The sequence below is a fragment of the Protopterus annectens genome, chromosome 17.part0, assembly GCF_019279795.1.
Source record: "Protopterus annectens isolate FY-2018-M chromosome 17.part0, PAN1.0, whole genome shotgun sequence".
NCBI lineage: Eukaryota > Metazoa > Chordata > Ceratodontiformes > Protopteridae > Protopterus > Protopterus annectens.
In genome coordinates this window covers 466,415,772-466,437,835 of record NC_056751.1, presented here as the reverse complement: position 1 = coordinate 466,437,835, position 22,064 = coordinate 466,415,772, and the positions used below count along the sequence as shown (strand labels likewise).

At 44.2% G+C, this 22,064-nt stretch overlaps 1 pseudogene; it reads left to right on the top strand.

The window, feature by feature from the left end:
- The first annotated feature begins 4,259 nt into the window (after positions 1 to 4,259).
- Positions 4,260 to 7,878, top strand: LOC122791884 (annotated as a pseudogene).
- The last annotated feature ends 14,186 nt before the right edge of the window (positions 7,879 to 22,064 follow it).

The following is a 22,064-nucleotide window of genomic DNA, read 5'->3' as shown; positions in this document are numbered from 1 at the left end:
CAGATATGATGTGTGCCTGTTGTTTACAGCTATACCCAAACCAGAATTACTGGACATGCTCCACCTCAGGATATCCAACTCCCTTGGAGCTACACACTGCAGGGACATATACCTCAGCACAGATGTTAATAGGACATTGTGGAGGGACAGATTCTTATCCCAGAGGCTCCACTCACTTCAGAATGTAATCCCAGTTTCACATAGGCAGAGCCACCCACTGACCACCTACTGGAGGCATCTTGACGACTGTATGGGTGATTACATATTTACCCCTGGGATATCTTCTGTGTCCCTGCTAGACAGAGGCACACTAGTATAAATGTACATGGGCTATCTTGTGTGACCTACTATTCACACACACAGTGTAGTAATCTGACGGGGTTGCGAATGCCAAACACACTCTGGCTAGGCTTAAACATGCCCTAGGGCAGATAGCCTAGTATTGACCTCTGAACCTATGCTAATGTTCAAGATGCACAATGTTTATTGCTGATACTGTTTGCAGGTCTTTATCATCTTTGCTTTACCAGTTTCCATGAAGAACTTCAGTATCTGCAGAACATATTTGATTATGACAGGGTTCCACTATATTATAGATGTGTCTGTTGTCATATAACTGTGTGCACAGGGCAGATTGCTGTATAGTGACACGTTCCTGGGTTAACACATGCAACTGCCAGATATGCGTTGCCCACTGCTGTACTCAGACATGGCCTAAGTGTGTGAGCATGTCCAGTTCTGACATTACATGTTTTGTTGCCTGACATTTGTCTCATTTATTCAAGTGTGTGAGCATGCCCAGTGTGACCCTTCAGTATGTTGCTATCTGAGGTCCACTACATTTTCTGATGTGTGCGAACATGACCATTTTTAACAGTTATACTGTGTGTGTTGGAAGTCAGGTGGTATTCTCACTGCAGGACTCATCTTTGTGTCATAACTCAACAAGGATTATGCTGTGTCTGCAGGGTTTCCATGGAATACTTTGCATAGATTTATCAACATTCCATCATACAGATGGACCACTGCAATACTGTCATGGTTTAGTGGTTCAGTACTTTGGCTATAGTGCACAGTATCCTGGGTTCGAGGCCCGTGACTGCTTTATATTTTCATACTGAGCAGACCACACTGCTTAAGGGCCTGTTAAGCAAATATGAGCATGTTGGCTTTTGTTCAGCTATGCCCTACTTAGACCAGGCTTGTCCGACATTGCTCAATATTCACCAACATTGCTGGACGTTGCCCAATATTACTGAATATTGACCACAGCTGTGCTAGTTGGTGTGTGCAATTTTGTTTGCATATACTACATGGTGGTAATTCTTGTTTAGCACTGCTTTATATTGCTTAACACATGACATTCATGTCTTAGGTGGTGCTGCAGGGCTACCTATGTTGGATGCACATACTACACTCCCTGCACATGTTTGGAAGCAGGTAGTGTCAACTTAGGCATCCCTTTTACTTTATGTGCGAGTCAGAGAGGGGTATCATTTCCAGAGTTCCTACTGAGCCAGTGTATGTGCTATGCATTGCCTCTTTGCCAAGACCAAAGCATACTGGGCATGCCTCCTTCTGCCTACTGGAGCAGGCTCAGGTTGTTCCAACTCCGAGTCATGCTCTGCCTGTGATGGCCTTGGCAATTGTGGGGGGCTGTTTGGCCCAGGCCTATGCTGGTCCTGCTGCAGCTGTTTTTGTAGGATCATATTATGTAGCACAGCACATACCATGACAATTTGGGTACATGTAGTTGGTGAGTACTGCAAGACTCCACCAGATGTGTCCAGGCACCGGAACCGTGACTTGAGCAGCCCAAACACACGCTCTATTACATTACATGTTTGTGCACGTGCCTCATTATGGCATTCCTGTTCAGGTGTGTGTGCATTTCTGATGGGTGTCATCAGCCACGACTCCAGTGCATAGCCAGCATCCCCCACTAGGTGATCATGTGGGATGTCCTCATTGGCATATGTCTGGTACAGCTGTGTCAGTTGCCAGATATGGGAATCATGGTAGCTTCCAGGGCAGCCTGCACACACATTCAATATTATGCCCTGGGCATCACACATGACCTGGCAGTTGATGGAGGGGAAGCCCTTGCGGTTGAAGTAGACCCTATCCCGCTCGCCGGCTGGTGCTTTGATGCATATGTGCGTGCAGTCTATTGCACCCACTACCTCAGGGTATTCCGCTATTTGCTGGAAGAGATGCATATTGCTGGCCAATACCTCACAGGAATTGGGGAAATATACATGATCACCGACATGTGCTGACATGGCATCCAGGAACTGGTGTAGTACCCTGGATGCTGATGCCTGTGATATCCCCATTATATCACCAGTTGGTCTCTGGAAGGTACCTGTTGTTAATATTCTTAGGCCAACACATACCTTGGTTTCCACTGGAATGGGTTCCCCTCTGTTGGTTCTGTGTGTGAGGCATGGCCTGCACAGCTCAACAATTTGCTGCAGGAGGTCTCTGTCCACTCTATAGTGCTCCACTATCTCCAGCTCATGTAGCCCCTGGTAGGTTACCCTGGGCCTGTACACTCTTCTCCATCATTTCTTTGTCTCAGTAAAGTTTTTTCAGTTTTCACTTCTATTAGCTTACTGCAGTGTCTGTTGTGAGAAACATAATGGACTGTTGTTTGCAGAGTTTTAAGTGCTAGGCTGGGCTGGGCTAGTGTACTGCTTGTGTAATTGCCTGATTCTGATTGTTTTCACCTGCTAACTCTGCTAGTACTCCCTGGCAGCTTCCTACTATTTGTTGTGCTTCCTTTTCCCTTTCTGTTTCCTCAGGGGGTAGCTCCGCGCACACAAGCGCAAACACGAGCACAGTAACTAAGATGCGCGCACACATGCTTACATGGACTAAAACTTGCTTATTCAGGTTAAAACGCGTGCACACCAGTGCAAACATGCTTACAACTCTTTAAACAGCCTTATACATGCTTACTCCGGCTTAAACGCGCACACTCACGCTTACACGCGTGCTCTCTGACTTACTCGGGTTTACAGGCATGCAAACGCGCGCATGCACACTCAGCAAGAAACTTTGGTGTTATCCATGGTATACACCTTCCATTTCTTGGCTTTCCCTACCCTAACTGTTGACACACCTCTTTCCATGATGTCTAAATAACAGCAGACACATGCCACTCTGCTCCAATGAGCTTCACTTCTTTCATACATATCCCCCTCATGACATCACCTATCTTCTATTCTGTTACTCCACATATCCTACTCCTACACTCCACTGACTGTGCTCATTTGCTATGTAATCTAGCGATTCACTATCCTAACACTCATTTACATAGGATTGCCTACTAATGCTTGGTTACATGTCTTAGACTGAGTTTCCCCCCTTAGCAACCTCTACTCGGTGGCCATCTTGTCTTCAGCCTGCCATTCCCTTGCATTGTACATTACCACTTTCAATGAAATCCACATTTATGGGTTTTAATTTGTAGTATTCTGTGTTTTGGAGCACAGCCCATTTGCACAGCTCTGTCCTATGCTTAAACTTCGGAAATCGGCAAAAAAAATTATTTTTATTTTAATTTTGCATCAGGGAACATTTCCAATGGCAGTATATTTGGCCATTGGCATGCTTCCTGCACTGGATGCAACCTTTATTTGGAGCTGTCATGGCTCCGTTTTGCTATTTGCAGAATGGTACTCAGTTGTCAACTGAGTACATTTCTGCAAATAACACTGCTCTTACTCGGACAGGTTTGGGTTTCCTGAATCGCAAATCTACCTCATTTGCATGCCTCTCATCTGCAATTGAGGTGATTTGCATGTCCCAGCCCTGTTTGTGTAACAGCCATTTTAGGAGCTCTCTTACACACCCCTACAGGCTGTTCCTGGATCGCCCGTTGGACATGATGGCTGCATGGAGTCTTACTCTACTCTTAGACTCCGTGCAAGCCATCGTGAATCTGGCCCATTGTATTATGGAAAAGTAATCAAGTGCTTGTTAGCCTGGAGTGGGAGGTGAAACCAGCTAGATTCTTTCACATCTGATGGACTTCATCAGGTCTCTGCTAGCAGTATAAGGCATACCTCTCAACCACCCCTGATTTTCAGGGACTCCCCTGATTTCAACTCAAATGTCATATCTGTCCTTCATAATCCATCATTAAACTGATGACCTTGGGAGAAAATGTAGTGAATAACACTTAATATATAATGATCATAATTAAAAAGTCTCTCTCTGTGCCTCCAATAAGCCCCGTGACCATGCTTGGAATACAACCTTGGATTGGACTTGGTGCCCTGCCAAATTTAAGCATATTACTAAGTGGAGGAAAAGAAACTAATGAGCATTCCCTCAGCAATGGTGAGTGAACAGCAAAGAGACCAGTCTTGAATCCCCTAGGTGACAGATGTACAGAAATGTGGCACAAGGAAGTCTATCTCTCTGGCACCACGCAAAGGGCCTAATTCCCTGCAATCAAGGTTAAGCCCGCAGATGCTGTGAGGCCAGTAGATGTCTGCAGTGCACCAGGATCAGGTCTTCTCAGAACCAGGTTGCTTATAAATGTAGCCCAAAGGTGGTGGCAAACTCCATCTCAGGCTAAGCACCGGCATGAGACCGATAGAGGACGTGTACCATAAAGAAAAGTTTAAAAACACTTTGAAGAGAGAGTTCAAGAGGGCATGATACCATTCTGAGGTAAATGGGTGGAATCTGTGTGCTCCACCTGGAGGATTCAACTCAGCATCAGTGTCATCTGCCCAAGTAGGTGTCTCCCTCTTGGGGGGGTGTGAGACCAGCCCTTGGCATGCCAACCACTGTGGTGGTGCACTACACCTGGCTCCAGGGAGTGTTTCAGCCCATGGCAGCAGCTCTCACCATGCCAAGGGGTCATGGCAGGCAGCTGCTACTGCACCCACCAATTCCCGCCACCAGGCCGGCAGGCTCACCTTGGGTGCCTGGGTCCATGGTGATGTCAGTTACCCACCCATTCCATCTTAAAACACAGACCAAGGAATCTAATAGGTGTACAAGTCTGTGGGTGGGCAGGAGACCCCATGACATTATGAAAGTGAGAGATGGTGTATGCCATCCAAAGCAGGATCCCCCCAGCCTATGAGAGGGTCCCAACCATTAGCGCATCTCACCTGTCCTGTTGAGGAGGTGGAGCATGAGCATATCTGGTGGGATAAGAGAAAGATGGTGAACACTGCCTGAGAAGGGCAAAGCCAGAGGAAACACTGGTGGAGGTCCATAGTGGTTCTGACATGCAAATTAGTCATCCAACCTGGGTATAGGGGTGAAAGACTAATCAAGCCATCTAGTAGTTGGTTCCCTCTGAAGTTTCCCTCAGGATATCTGGTACTCAGTGGACACCGTTTTATCTGGTAAAGTGAATGATTAGTGGCTTTGGAGACAAAATGATCTCAACCTATTCTCAAACTTTAAATGGGTGAGAAGCCCAACTCACTATCTTGGAGTTAGGTGTGAAATGCAGACACCTAGTGGACCACTTTTGGTAAGTAGAACTGGCACTGCAGGATAAACCAAACACTGAGGCACCCAATGCCGATGCTCATCAAATGCCAGAAAAGGTGTTGGCTAATATAGACAGCAGGACAGTGGCCACATACGTAAGAATACACTAAAGAGTGTACTCACCTGCAGAATTAGCTAGCCCTGAAAATGGATAGCACTGGAGCATTGGGCCCATACCTGATCATTGCCAAAGCTGGGATCTGAGGGGGCTATGCTATGACAAGTAGAAGGGCCTCTGTGGTGCCACAGGAGCCTTGGTGAAGAGGCTGAGTGGAAGCACTGCAGGTGCAAATCTTGGTGGTAGTAGCAAATATTCAAATGAGAGCTTTGAAGGCTGAACTGGAGAAGGGTTCCATGGGAATAGCAGCTGAACATGGGTCAGTCGGTTCTGAGCGATAGAAGAGCATCATTCTGAAATAACATGTGATAGCCTCCATTGCCCTTGACTTATTGAAAGGTAGTTGATCTCAGATCCCCAAATGTGGAGCGGCATCTCACAGCATCTACTGCAGTGATGCAAACAAACCTGAGAAACTAGTGGGGTACCTGAGAGAGTCCTCTTCTCTTTGTAAATGGCAAGGTATCCTGGAATGGTTTCACCCAGTTCCCCCAGACAGAAGAGTCTGCACCCTGGAAAGTGTCATGGGTCGTGTGTCTTCTGTGAGCTCTTGCTGGCCCTTGAAAATTTGGGTGAGAGGGTGCATGCCTCATGCCAGGCTGTACCGATATCAACAGCAAGTCTCTATGGTGAACAGTCTCTGGTATGTTAGAACAGTGTAGGTAAGGGAAGTCATCAAGCCATAGTCATAACTTCTGGATGAGGATTGTCTCTAAAGTCTGGGTTCATTGGGCTCAGGCGTGAAGCTTAGCTGGGTGTGTGCCATAGCTGTATGAAGTTTAACCACCTCATGGTGCCCTGCAGGGGTGGCTGGGGGACAGTAGCAGAGGCTGTGGACATGTGCTGGAGCATTAATGTGGATCACCCAGGCTGTGGTGGGTACTGGTCCCAACCTGCATCTCACATTATCTGGCAGCTAGCAGCTGACATAGATCTGGTGCAAACCAGGGAAATCTATGTGTTTAATTATAACAAAGCATTGCTAAGGTTTGAGGCAGGTGCTGATGGGATGTGATCTCTGCCCAGTTGTCTGAATGTCAAAGTGAAGAAATTCAATGAAGTGCAGGTAAATGGTGGGAGTAACTATGACTCAGTTAAGATAGCCAATTAAGCCAGATGCTTCATCATTTGATTAGTGACACAAATGAATGGATGAACATGATTCTTACTTTCCCTAGCTACTATCTAGTGAAGCCACAGCCAAGGGAATGGGCTTGACAGAATCAGAAGGGAAAGAAGACCCCGTTCAGCTTGACTGTAGTCTGACACTGTGAAGAGGCATGAGAGGTGTAGAATAAGTGGGAGGCCTCAAACACTGGGGAAATACCACTACTCGTTTTTCACTTACCCAGTAAGGAAGGGGGTGAGTCTCACCAGGGTTCTCAGTTTTGGCTCCAAACAGCCAGACATCTGGGCACGACCTGCTCTGGGGACAGTGTCAGGTGGGGAGCTTGACTGTAGAGGCACACCTGTCAAAGAGTAATGCAGGTGCCCTAAGGTGAGCTCAGTGAGGACAGAAACCTCTCATGGAGCAGAAGGGCAAAAACTCACTTGATCTTGATTTTCAGTATGAAAATAGACTGTGAAAGTGGCCCTCATGATCCTACTGGCTTCTTGGGTCTTAAGCAGAAAGTGTCAGAAAAGTTACCACAGGGATAACTACCTTGTGTGGCCAAGTGTTCAATGTGACATCACTTTATGATCCTTCAGTGTCAGCTTTTCCTATCATTGTGAAGCAGAATTCATCAAGCATAGGATTGGCCACCCACTAATGGGAAGCAATGAGCTAGTTTAGATAGTTGTGAGGCAGGTTAGTTTTACTCTAGTGATGATGTGTTGTAGCATTAGTAATCCTGCTCAGTATGAGAGGAATTGTACATTTAAACATTTGACCTATGTGCTTGTTTGAGGTGGCACTAGTGCAAAGCTTCCATCTGTGAGATTATGAATGAACACCTCTAAGTCAGAATTTCACCTAAATATAATGATACCACAGGCTTCGGATTTCCAATTGGCCATGGATAGCCAGCCACAAGGTTGGCAAGGAGAGTCATTCTTCACTGGGTCAGAGTGCAGATGGAAGGGGCCATATCTCTCCAGCAGTGCACCACTCGATCATTAGGAACTGGGTGCTAAATCATTCATAGCCAGCCTGATCCTTGGTCAGGGTTTTATGCATAGCAGAGCAGCAAAAAGCTATGATCTGTTGAAGATCAGCTCTCGAGCCAAGCTTTTGTCGTGAGTGAAGGGACTGGCTCTGCCTAATCACAGGGAGGGAGAACCATCCTCAGTTAAGCTACCCTGTACCTCCTGCACTGCCGGTTCAGATCACCAGCAGAACTTTAATTGACAGTGGTGGGAAAGTCCAGTTGGCGCTGAGACCTCCTGTGCTGGCAGAGGTCCCCGTGGTCATTCTCCCATTGCCTCTCTGGTACCTTTGTCCAGATAGCTGAATGCATCTAGTTCAGATGGTGATAAGGATTGAGGACCCAAGCTTAAGCATAATCCCCAGCTGGTGACCCCCCACAATCATGGACAGAGCTACGGCTCCTGGGACAGTGAGTTGGTGCTCCAGGAAGGGATTGGGCCAATGCCTCAAGGTAGAGGAGGGCCTCAGAGTGTCTTGGACCCATGGCAGGCCAGTGAGACGTAGCCATCTATTCAGATGGGCTGAGGGCGATCCTGGGAAACCAGTTCTGGTATCCCATGTTGCAAGGACTCTGATAAAATGGAGATAGGGCTGTTGGAGCATCTCAGACCCAGGGACAGCCAAGGGACTCTCCCATCTATGCAAATGGGCCAAGGACTGCCCTAGGAAACTAGTATTGAGATCCTGTCCACCAGGCCTTCAGCAAAGCGGAGAGACAATTATCAGAGTGTCTCAGACCCAGGGACAGCCAGAGGACATGGGTTGACTTCCTGTTCTTCAACCATGGGGGAGAAACCACTCTGTGAACTTCTCAATCCCAGAAACAAGGGGTTGCAAGTCAGGAGGTTTGACACAATGCATGTTCGTTGGACCCTATCTCTGTGGAAGAGGGAGATGGAGGCACTCTGTGAGGGGTGAGGGGCATGGAGATGTGAGGACCCAGGGCCATTCCCCTGTGAGCTTCAAAGCTATAGTTGCAGGACAGAGGGGAGAACCAATGTGATGGAAGTTCCAGATGAGATGAGAGCCTGTCTGATAACTTGTGGCTGAGCAGAGTTCCATGAGGCTGAGGAAGATCAGGGGGAAGGTCCCCTGAGATGTCCCGGGGGACAAATGATCTGACATGATTAGGCAGCCTGCAAGAGATGCAGAAGCATGAGTGACCCTGACAGGGGAACGTAGCTGGCGAAGGAGTGCTGGATAGAAGTGGAAGCTTGGATGGGGTCCATCCCTATGGAAGCCTAGAAGGGAGAGTGAGGCAGAAGGCAGCAAGGCTTGGAGAGCTGCAGCCCATGGTGAGGGGCATCTGGCCATGCTCCTGGACCCAAGCGTAGGGGTGTCAGATACAGACAGGCAGCTTGAGGGAGATGGACAGGGCCACATGGCTAGGGGTGTTGGTCTCAAAAAATGACAAAGTCCCCCACAAAGCCCTGAATCAGTAAGTCAGGGAGATTCAGACGTCCATATGAGAATTGATCTGTCCCTTGGTGGCTGTGGGGAGTTTCACATGGCCAGGCAGGATAAGAGGGAAGGTTCCCTGAGAGGCACTGAGACATGAATGATCCAAAATGATTAGGGAACCTGCAGGAGATATGGAATCTGTGGGGGCACTGATCAGGGACCACAGCCAGGGAAGGAGGCTTCTTGGCTGGGTTAAAGGGAGGCCAAGAGTGGTTGCTCAGATGGAAGTCCTTAAGGGAGAGTGAGGCAGATGGCAATGGGTCCAGGAGAGCTCCTGCCTGGGTGAGCAGAATGTGGCTGTGCCCCTCTCCTGGATGGAAGTCCAAATGGGAGCACAAAACAGATGGCAGAGGGTCTTGCTTGGGTGAGGGGTGTCTGGCTGTGCCCCCTCAACCTGAGGCCAGGGGTATTCTGACATGGCTAGACAGTAGACAGGGTTGAGATAGAGCTGCCTGGCTTGGGGTGCCAGACTCAAAAAAATTACAAAGCCCCCATGAGGCTGTGGATTGGTAATTCAGAAGATTCAGAATTCCATATGAGAGTGGATCTGCCCCTGGAGGCTGAGGCAAGTTCCACAGGGCCAGTCACGTCTTGTGGGTCTGCTTCCTTGAAGGGCCAGAAGGCACTCAATATCTGGCATTATTAGGGGCATCCATCAAAGACCAGTTCCCAGCCCCGGAGAGCATTCTCCAAGGTTTCTATACACGGTTAAGGCACCTCCGTCAGGCCTCATACTCTTCCACCCAATTGGGATAGGCCACTGGATCTGAGGGTGGAGAGGCACATCTGTTGGAGGGAATGGTGGAAGGCCCCCATGGCATGGCTTTTTAGATCACCATACACATGTCAGGATTCTCTGCCCAGGCAGTGACGTGAACACCTTTCTCTTATTTTGCCATTGTCTCAAGTTAATAGTGTGAATAGTTTAAGTGTCCCTGATTATTTCCTGAATTTGTCCCTGACTGATTGAGAGCTATATTATAAGACCCATAAGTGTGAATCCTGCATCTATAAAAAAAAATAAGTGTGAATTTCACAGACTTAGAGTGAATCACAAAGCACACTGTAATAATGTTATTAAATTGCTTTTGCAGGGGTACTTCACCCCTTTCACTTCATATGTGGGACCATACTTCTCACACCTCTGATACTTCATATTCTGAGTTCACTGTACTTACATGTACAGGGAATATTACAAGTTACTATAGCCTTGGTCTTAATATATAAACTGCTGTTTTGCTCATTTAATCTTGTAATTCTGAGGATCATAACTGCAGTCTTTCCAATTTAAACAGGAGTCCGGTTTCATCTCTCTTCTAAGGAAGTAGAAATTCCAAACAGAAAATGGACTATCTCAGAGTATGTTGTTTAGATAAAATAAAGTAAAGCAAAACAAAAAATCTAATGAAACCTTTATAAGATAAAATAACTGAGATAAAGTTTCTTTACTAAATTTTCATCATCTCAAAAATATTATTTATGTATTTATTTGCTTTTGTTTACCTGGAAAGCCTGACTAGGAAAAGTCCTTTTTCAGTGGAGGCCCAGGGAGAAAAACTCCTTATTACATACATTTGAATGTGCTAACAGTAAATATATGCTACAGTACTCAAGATCATACAACTAATAGGTCATAATCATGTTTCTTTCACTGCATAGTATTTATAGCATGTTAAGCCCAGACACATCTATAGAACATAGTATAAACAGCATGTACAACTCAAGTCATACCAGTAGAACATCCAGGTGTATTTTACAGAGTTTTGCACATTACCACAACAATATCAACACTACAGATGGCAGATAAGGCATGTGCATACTTTATACAAGCAGCTAAATTCATTTGAAACTCAAAACAGGGAGATTACTATAGAAAACATGTGACTATTCTGTGATATTTTTGATTTGACTTAATGAGGTGGGGAATTAGTAATGGGGGTTGGTACAAGGGCAGTACTGTTATACTAATGGGTATGATTTCATTGGATTACAAATTATAAATGAGATAAGCAATAGAATAAGAAGAGGTCTTGGTAATGCTGTTATTACAACTGCAGGGCCATTTGCTCGAGGGGTACATCTTCAAAGATGTTTTAAGTTGTAGATAAGATGCGATAGTTCTGGTAACTGATAGGATAGAGTTCCACAGTTTAGCACTGTATACGGAGTATAGCCAGTCAACCTTCTGAATTTTTTGTTTTTGATTATTAGGTGTTGGTTCACTGAGATCAGTTTTCTGGGGCAGGGTGGGTATACCAGTTTAATAACTTGTTGCTGCTTATAGGGCACCTGTCTGGGATATAGAGGATGCTGTGTACAGTCTTAATATGAAAAAAGCTACTCGATTAGACAAATCCAGATAGTTAAGGAAGTAAAGTGCTGCAATGTGATATGTTCAGTTAATTTGGTTACTTGCAAACTTTGCAATTTTATTATAAGATTACTTCAGTTTAGCTAGTTGAGGAGACTGCAGCTTAGTTAACATTGATGATATTCCTTTAGAAATACTTTCTCTTTACAAAAAACTCCTAGCTTAAGGTTAACTTTTTGAATTGCATGTTTGATGTTCTGATCAAATCTTAAGCTTATGATCTGTTATTATTCCTAGTTGTTTTATACTTTGTACTTAGTACTAGTATTATTGATTGATAATATTGTTAAGTTACAATAGTGTTATTGCTGGGTTGGAGATGAAAATACCGCCAATTTAGTTTTATTTAGATTTAGGAATATTTGACTTTGTTCCAGACAGTTTTCATTTTTCTGCAAAGGAATGCTAGAGGTTATCTTGGAGTTGTTTGACTGAAGAGGCAGCACAAATTAGTGTTGAGATTTCTGCATGTTATATTAAATTGGCTGGGTGAGAGACAGTACACATTTTATTTAAGAATATATTAAAGAGTGAAGATCCTAAAATTGAACTTTGTGACATGCCTAATGTTTCTTGTTGTGATGTTGACAGCTGATCAGCCCAGTGTACACACTCTTGTTCTGTGGCTAAAGTAACTTTCATACCAGCTGAGTGTATTGTTTCTGAGGCCTAGTTTCTTGAGTGTAAGTAATATTTGGGGATGTGAGCTGCAGCAAATGCTTTGGGCAGGTCTAAAATAAGTATGTAACCATTACTCTTTGATTTTGTTCGTAGTAAATATACTTCACTAAAGTTAGTAATGATGTTTCCGTGCTATGGCCTAGCCTAAATCCATGCTTTGTTCTGTTAGGTAGCTGATAAGGGAGCTGATGAACAGTTAGTTCAAGCAATTTGCCAGCTTTCTGCAAAAAAATTGCATAGGAATGTTTCTAGTGTCTGGCGACTATACCATTTTGGAGTAATTGATTTATAAGTATGGACACAGAGTATATAATGGCTTCTGCAGTTACCAAGAGTGGTGTGTTTAAGTTTTTGAATAAAGATATATATATATATATATATATATATATATATATATATATATATATATATATATATATATATATATATATATATTTTTTTTTTTTTTTTTATTTATTTTATTTTTTTTAACATGGTGACAGTGGTTGTGGTAAGTGAGAAGACAAAAGCGCCAGTGTCTGTCCCTTACTGATGAGTTGGGTGCATTGAATTTATTGAGAGTATTAGCAACAATTATGTATTAAGAGTTAAATCTGCAAGCTAAGCTATACTTTGCTTCATTTGTGAAAGGCAGTGTTGTGATTTTTAATGAGGTTGTATAAGTTTACTATTAATTGAAATTGTTTTGTAGTTTTATAGCAATTTTCCTGCAGTCAAAAAAAGTAGTTCTCCTTAACATTTAGGCTGGTATTCTTAATTAGGTTTCGTAAGTGCTGTTTCAGTTTATTTATTTACTTATTTATCTATCTGTCTGCCTATCTAAATGCCACTTGTTCTTGGTTTACCTTTGTTATGGGTTAGCTTTTTATATCATGTGTAAGCCATGTTGCAGGATTTGATTTGATTCTTTTCCTGCATTGAAGTTCTAGGGAGTTTAACATGGAGAGGAAGATTCTGTTAAATCAAGTTATTGCAACATCTAAAGGCCAAGTTTTAAGGATTCCCAGTTAAGAACAGACAAAGATTCTTTCTTTTTTAAACATCTTTATTAATTCACAATAAAAATAGTGACAAGGGTACACATACATTATTAACATAAAAGAAAAAACATAGCAACATTTTGTCATGCAATATACACTTTTTCTATTTTAACAGTTACCATTCACTCTTATATTACATAATGTGTTCAATTCCTTCCTTTTCTTAAACCTCACTTCTCCTTCTGAACATTATTCTGCATGTATTTTTCTCAGAAATTCCATGTATTTCTATGTAATTTTCTATTTCCTTCTTCTAAGAATTCTACCTCATATTGTTTCATTTCCTTTACGATATTCAGTACTTTAATTGCAGTTCATTTACATTTTGATTTCCATTTCCAAGTAATTGCTTTTCTGGCAGCCAGTAACATTAAACTTATTATTTAAAATATGTGTTTGCTCATACATATCGTAGATTTAGCAAGTCTGTGTGTTAAAGTGTAATATCTGAGGGTTTATTATTTTTCTATTAGCTGTTGTCAGACTGTTTATATGGCATCTTAAGGATAATTCTAGAATGATTTATTAAGTGAGATGTGGTAGCTGGTGAGTAAACTTAAGAGAAAAAGGAAAGAAAAAAAAGCATGATTAGATGTAGTATTTTGTATAAATAACATTTGCATTTAGCTTGTGTTTGTTTTTCTGTCCTAGTGGAGTAGATAACTGTTTGCTTGCAATAATGCAATGAGGAGGGGTGATAGTAGTCGACAGGTAGGTTGATTACAAGTCAGCTTATTGTTTTTATGTATCAAAAGTCAGTCAACTTCACTTATTTAAATAGTTATAAAGACATTTCATTGTGTTCACAAAGTTTGGAGGGATGTAAAGTGAAATAAATTTAAGGTAAGTAAGCGTGTACTTGGAGTGAAGTGGCAGTGTGTCTGAAAATTTGTTGCAGTGCTACTGAAGTCTCAAAACTGGTGATTAAGATCTTTATTTCTACTTGGAGAATGTTAATATATGTACTATTATTGAAATAATTTCTGTGTTGGGGTATGCAAAAGCACAAACGTGAAAACATGTGATTGATGCTGGTACTCTTGAAAATATACTAACCCCAATAAGAAAAAAAAAACAGTTAAAATCAACAACTGATCACCAAATAAAAACAGTTTTCTTTTGTGAGTAGTTAACAAAAATCCAACCGTTAACTTCAGACATGCTTTGTCTGAATAGCGGTAGTAATATGGAAAGGGTTTTTACTAAGATAAGGTGTACATTTGGAGTTAAGGCCAGGGGTGAGGTTATGGTTAGCACACATTAGTAAGGATGGACAGGTGGACTTCACCACATGCACAGTACTAAATTTCTACCATTCCCAATCCCTTACACTAGCTGTAACCTGCAATCACTCACATATACACACCTACCCAAATGCTGAAATGTTTTATAGAATGTTATAGAATATGCGAATATTAGTCAACTGTGTTTATCAAACCAGTTTGGAATAAATAGTATGTAGTCCAGTTAGGTGTAGCAATGTCCTAAACAGCGTACTGATAACCTTGGGCCTTTCTGCTGTCTATGTTGATACAGTTTGCAATTATTCGTAATTGTCTGGCAGTTGGCACAGAGGAGTAAGGAGCTATTAATAAGTGGTTTCTTGAGGTTTAGTAGTCTACTGTTTGATTCCCTCAGTCTCCATTGTCTAATTGTATGAGTTTCAGCAAGTCACTACCTAGGCACACTGACGTCCCGCTCACCAGGCTGAATAAGGAGAGGGTCATGGTGAGCAGCCTGTCGGGCGCTAGGATCCGCCATATAACACAAGCACTCAGGTCACTCCAAGGCAAGTACAAATATGACTCAGTCATTGTCCATGCTGGTGTGAATGACCTGAGACGTACCTCCCTGGACTACATGAAAAGAGACATAAAGGAGCTCTCTGAGCATGTAGCCCAGGCCGGTATGACCCTGACCTTGAGTAGCATCTTATCCTCACCAAGAATGATGCCACAATATGAAGACAAGATGATCAATTTCAACAATTGGCTTAAGTACTGGTGTCATTCAAAGGGGATCCAATGCCTGTCAGCTTGGGATGATATGCTCGACAAGCCACGATGCTCGCTAGGGGCTTGCACCTGACACCCCTGGGCTTCGGATATTGGCAAAGGCTCTTGCTACCCCATAGTGCCATTTTTAGGCAAGGCTCAAAAGACAAACCCACCTCCATAGGTATCACAAGGGATAAAAAACTAAGAGTAATGCTACTCAATGCCAGAAGTCTAAACCTCAAGATGCACTCAAAACTCTCCTTAGCATGGAGAACATCGATATCTGTGCAGTAACAGAAACCTGGTTCAGGACTCCCGAGAGCAGCCCAGCACTACCAGGTTATACCTCATACCATGCTTTTCAGCCCCAAAACTTGGATCAAACCACAAAAGGAGGGGGAGTATCGATATTCGTCAAAGATACCCACACCTCCAGGTTGGTGGCAAAGCACGAAGCATCAGAGACTATCCATGTGCAACTAACAGTGGGCAAAACTGCCTTCCAGTTTATAGCCTGCTACAGACCACCCTCCCAAACCCAGGAACCCCACTCAGCCTTCCTGAGAACACTGGAAAATATGAAGGTCTCTCCAAACACCATTATATTGGGCGACTTCAACTACCCAAACATAGACTGGGAGCATTACACTAGCTCCAACACCCTAGCCCAAAGATTCCTAGAATTTATAAACTCAAATGCTATGGAACAACTTGTTACCACTCCCACAAGAGGGGAAAACATACTGGACCTGATCATCACCAACATGGGGACTCTATGCTCCAGACCAGAAGTGTATCCCTCACTGGTAAGATCAGACCATAAACTAATCTCACTGGATATTCACATCCCGACCCCACCCCCTGCCCAGAAAACAAGAGTGAAAAACTTCTCTAAAGCAAATTTCACACTCCTCAAAACCAAGGTGGAATCCTTCAAAGCCCCCGGGCCTGTGGAAAATGGCCCAGACCGCAGAATCCTTTATAAACGCATTCTATGAACACCTTCAGGAATGCATGGATCATGCGATCCCAAATAAAACCAAGACCCAATCCTCCAAAGGCAGACGTCCTGTCTGGTGGACCCCAGCCATAAACAAACTATACAATAGAAGGAAGAAGCTACTAAATGATAGAGCAAAATCCCAAAAGGGAAGGCATCACTGATCAGTATTAGCAAAAAACTACGGGCACTCATAAAATTGTCTAAGGCCAGCTTCGAGAGAAAAATTGCACAGGACACTAAGGATAATCACAAGGCATTCTTTAGTTATGTTAGGAACCTGGGTGGTAATTCCCAGATATGCTCAGAATTAGTCCAAAATGACAAAAAATACACTGAACCCACAGACATTGCCAACATCCTAGCTGACAGGTTCAGCGCAAACTTCTCCCCCCCCCCCCCCACCAAAAAGGCAAAAATCTATCCCAGCAGAGTGCTGCCCCCCTGACATCTCAGATGCTCAGGTAAGAGTCGCCCTCTCCAAAGCAAAAAACACAGCATCAATGGGACCAGACGGTGTCCCGGGCTGCATCCAACATGAACTCCAAGAAGAGCTAAACCCAAACATAAAACTACTGTTCAATCTCAGCCTTACTACAGGATATGTGCCCAAAGAGTGGTGTACAGCCACAGTGGTCCCTCTCCATAAAGGTGGTGCCTCAACGGATCCTGGAAACTATCGCCCCATAAGCCTGACTAACTTGGTCTGCAAAGCTATGGAAAGGATCACCATGGACCTCATAAATAAAGATATTGGGGACCTACAGACACTGGATCCTACCCAGCTCGGCTTTGTTAAGGGCAGATCCTGCCTCTTAAACCTGGTTGATTTCTTTGAAACAGTCACCAAGGCCATTGATGAGGGAAAGGTGGTCCACACAGCCTACCTGGACCTCACAAAAGCCTTCGATACAATACCCCACTCTGGCATTATAGATAAGCTCACCAGCTTAAATATAAACCCCTATGTCACTAGATGGATTGCAAACTGGCTCAAGGACAGAACCCACATGGTTAGAATTGCTGGAGCCATGTCAGACTCCAAACCAGTTACAAGTGGTGTCCCACAAGGCTCAGTCCTGGGACCTCTCTTGTTCGGTATATATTTCTCGGAGGTACAGACCAACACAGAAGTACTGTGGCTGACCAAGTTCGCAGATGACTGCAAATTGGGCGCCATAATCGACTCTCCAGCCGACACAAGCCTCCTCCAAAAGGGCCTCATAGAAACAGACAACTGGTGCCAGAGCCATGGCCTCAAGCTAAATGCCAAAAAGTGTATAGTCATCCCCTTTGGCAAAAACAAAGTGCCCACAAATTACCACATAGGTGGTAATCCATTAAGTACAGAAGAAGTAATTAGGAACCTGGGGACCCAAGTTGATAGCAATCTCTCATTTGACAACCATGTGGCCAAAGTGGTTAGAAAAACATTTTATATAGCCCACCTAATCATGAAGGGATTCACATCTAGATCAGGGGAGGTCATCGTGCCTCTTTACTCATCCCTCATCAGGCCCATAATTGAGTACAATGCCCCTTTTGGGATGTACCTTACCAGACACCTGCAGCAACATAGGGTAGCATAGCATAGGACAGTAGGATAGCAGTAGGGCATTTATAAGCCTAGCCAGAGTATGTTTGGCTTTTGCCACCCATTTTAAATTAATTTTGCTATGCCCTTTTTCAAGGTTTGTATACTGTGCCTCTGTCTAACAGTGACACAGAAGAGATACCCGGGGTAAACCTACGATCTCCCATCCACTCATCAAGATTCCTCTTGAAGAGAGTCAATGAGGGACTCTGCCTAACCTGGACTGGGATTTTATTCCAGAGTGAAGGGAGCCTCTGGGTTATGAATCTGTCCCTCCAGCATGTCCTATTTATTTCAGTGCTGAGGTTCAAGTCTCTCGAGCGCGTAGCTCGATGGGATTTGGATTTTTTGAGGTGCAGCATGTCCCTTAATTCGGGGTTGGACATGGCTTTATACGTCAGGCACAGATCACCTCTGAGCAGGTGGTATGCCACTGAGTAAAGCTGGAGTTTCTTTAACCGGGCAGCATATGGCATCTGTTTGAGCCCTTTGATCCTCTTGGTGAGTTACTTTTGGGGTCTTTCCAGTTGCTGCAGGTGTTTGGTAAGGTACATCCCAAAAGGGACATTGTACTCGATTATGGGCCTGATGAGGGATGAGTAAAGAGGCACGATGACCTCCCCTAATCTAGATGTGAATCCCTTCATGATTGGGTGGGCTATATAAAATGTTTTTCTAACCACTTTGGCCATGTGGTTGTCAAATGAGAGATTGCTATCAACTTGGGTCCCCAGGTCCCTATTTACTTATTCTGTACTTAATGGATTACCACCTATGTGGTAATTTGTGGGCACTTTGTTTTTGCCAAAGGGGATGACTATACACTTTTTGGCATTTAGCTTGAGGCCATGGCTCTGGCACCAGTTGTCTGTTTCTATGAGGCCCTTTTGGAGGATGCTTGTGTCGGTTGGAGAGTCGATTATGGCGTCCGGTTTGCAGTCATCTGCGAACATGGTCAGCCACTGTCCTTCCATGTTGGCCTGTACCTCTGAGAAATATATACCGAACAAGAGAGGTCCCAGGACTGAGCCTTGTGGGACGCCACTTGTAACTGGTTTGGAGTCTGACATGGCTCCAGCAATTCTAACCATGTGGGTTCTGTCCTTGAGCCAGTTTGCAACCCATCTAGTAACATAGGGGTTTATATTTAAGCTGGTGAGCCTATCTATAATGCCCGAGTGGGGTACTGTATCGAAGGCTTTTGCGAGGTCCATGTAGGCTGTGTGGACCACTTTCCCTTCGTCAATGGCCTTGATAACTGTTTCAAAGAAGTCAACCAGGTTTAAGAGGCAGGATCTGCCCTTAACGAAGCCGAACTGGGTAGGATCCAGTGTCTGTAGGTCCCCAATATCTTTATTTATGAGGTCCATGATGATCCTTTCCATAGCTTTGCAGACCAAGCTAGTCAGGCTTATGGGGCGATAGCTTCCAGGGTCCGTTGAGGCACCACCTTTGTGGAGAGGGACCACTGTTGCTGTATGCCACTCTTTGGGTATATATCCTGTAGTAAGGCTGAGATTGAACAGTAGTTTTATGTTTGGGTTTAGCTCTTCTTGGAGTTCATGTAGGACGCAGCCAGGGACACCGTCTGGTCCCATTGATGCTGTGTTTTTTGCTTTGGAGAGGGTGGCTCTTACCTGAGCAACTGAGATGTCAGGGGGGCAGCACTCTGCTGGGATAGATATTTGCCCTTTTGGTGGAGAGGGGTGGAGAAGTTTGCGCTGAACTTGTCAGCTAGGATGTTGGCAATGTCTGTGGGTTTGGTGTTTTTTTTGTCATTTTGGACTAATTCTGAGCATATCTGGGAATTCCCACCCAGGTTCTTAACATAACTAAAGAAAGCCTTGTGATTATCCTTAGTGTCCTGTGCAATTTTTTTCTCGAAGCTGGCCTTAGACGATTTTATGAGTGCCTGTAGTTTTTTGCTAATACTGATCAGAGATGCCTTCCCTTTTTGGTATTTTGCTCTATCATGTAGTAGCTTCCTCCTTCTATTGTATAGTTTGTTTATGGCTGGGGTCCACCAGACAGGATGTCTGCCTTTGGAGGATTGGGTCTTGGTTTTATTTGGGATTGCATGATCCATGCATTCCTGAAGGTGTTCATGGAATGCATTTATAAAGGATTCTGCGGTCTGGGCCATATTTTCCACAGGCCCGGGGGCTTTGAAGGATTCCACCTAAGTTTTGAGGAGTGTGAAATTTGCTTTAGAGAAGTTTTTCACTGTGGTTTTCTGAGCAGGGGGTGGAGTCGGGATGTGAATATCCAGTGAGATTAGTTTATGGTCTGATCTTACCAGTGAGGGATACACTTCTGGTCTGGAGCATAGAGTCCCCATGTTGGTGATGATCAGGTCCAGTATGTTTTCCCCTCTTGTGGGAGTGGTAACAAGTTGTTCCATAGCATTTGAGTTTATGAATTCTAGGAACCTTTGGGCTAAGGTGTTGGAGCTAGAGTAATGCTCCCAGTCTATGTTTGGGTAGTTGAAGTCGCCCAATATAATGGTGTTTGGAGAGACCTTCATATTTTCCAGTGTTCTCAGGAAGGCCAAGTGGGGTTCCTGGGTTTGGGAGGGTGGTCTGTAGCAGGCTATAAACTGGAAGGCAGTTTTACCCACTGTTAGTTGCACATGGATAGTCTCTGATGCTTCGTGCTGTGCCACCAACCTGGAGGTGTGGGTATCTTTGATGAATATTGATACTCCCCCTACTTTTGTGGTTCATTCCAAGTTTTGGGGCCAAAAAGCATGGTATGAGGTATAACCTGGTAGTGCTGGAGTGCTCTCGGGAGCCCTGAACCAGGTTTCTGTTACTGCACAGATATCGATGTTCTCCATGCTAAGGAGAGTTTCGAGTGCATGCATCTTGAGGTTTAGACTTCTGACGTTGAGTAGCATTACTCTTAGTTTCTTATCCCTTGTGATACCTATGGAGGTAGGTTTGTCTTTTGAGCCTTGCCTAAAAAAGGCACTATGGGGGTTGCAAGAGCCTTTGCCAATATCCAAAAGCCCAGGGGTGACAGGTGCAAGCCGTCCCTAGTGAAGCATCATGGCTTGTCGAGCAAATCATCCCAGGGTGACAGGCATTGGATCCCATTTGAATGACACCAATACTTAAGCCAATTGTTGAAATTGATCATCTTGTCTTCATATTGTGGCATCATTCTTGGTGAGGGTAAGATGCTACTCAAGGTCAGGGTCATACCGGCCTGGGCTACATGCTCAGAGAGCTCCTCTATGTCTCTTTTCATGCAGTCCAGGGAGGTACATCTCAGGTCATTCACACCAGCATGGACAATGACTGAGTCATATTTGTACTTGCCTTGGAGTGACCTGAGTGCTTGTGTTATGTGGCGGATCCTAGCGCCCGACAGGCTGCTCACCGTGACCTTCTCCTTGTTCAGCCTGGTGAGCGGGACGTCAGTGTGCCTGATGATAGAGTCACCTATTACAAGTGTATCAGGTGCGTTGTTTAGCCTTAAGGGCTGTGACTGTTCGGCACACTGGCTTTGTGAGATATGTGTTGGACGTGTTTTGTTCTGTGGTAGCGGTTGCTTGGGTGTCTGCTTTGGAGGTCTCTGCTGCTTAGGCAGATCTTTATTTAGAGCATCCGAGTATGTTTTTGTGTGATTATGTGTTTGGTTTGCTGTCGTGGTAGGTCTATGTGAGACTGGAATTGTAGTGAGTGTGGTTTCCTTCTCCTCCTAACTGGTTATGCCAGTACTGAGTTGAGAGAGCTTAGCCTCCAGTTTGGCTATATGGTTGCATCTCTGACATGTGTTGAAATTTGTTGGGAGGAGGAGAGGGTTGTCTGTGTACATGAGGCAGTTGTAACATTGCCTCAAGATTCCCAGATTCACCAGCTGGACCAGAGAGGAGATTAACAACTGACCTTTGGACATGCTAGAATAGTATTGGGAATTCCTTTATAATTGAAAACAAGGGCCAATGGCGAACAAGGTACTCAAGGGGAGTTTGTGAGGGTGTAGTGCTTTTAATTTTTTAGTGTTGACTTATATAATTGCTTTAGTGAGCAAGTGCCAGGTAACTGAAGTGCAATGTGTTACAGGTAACTTAAATGCAAAAACGACAAACAGTAACTTTCTTTCAAGTGAAACAAGTAAATAAGTAC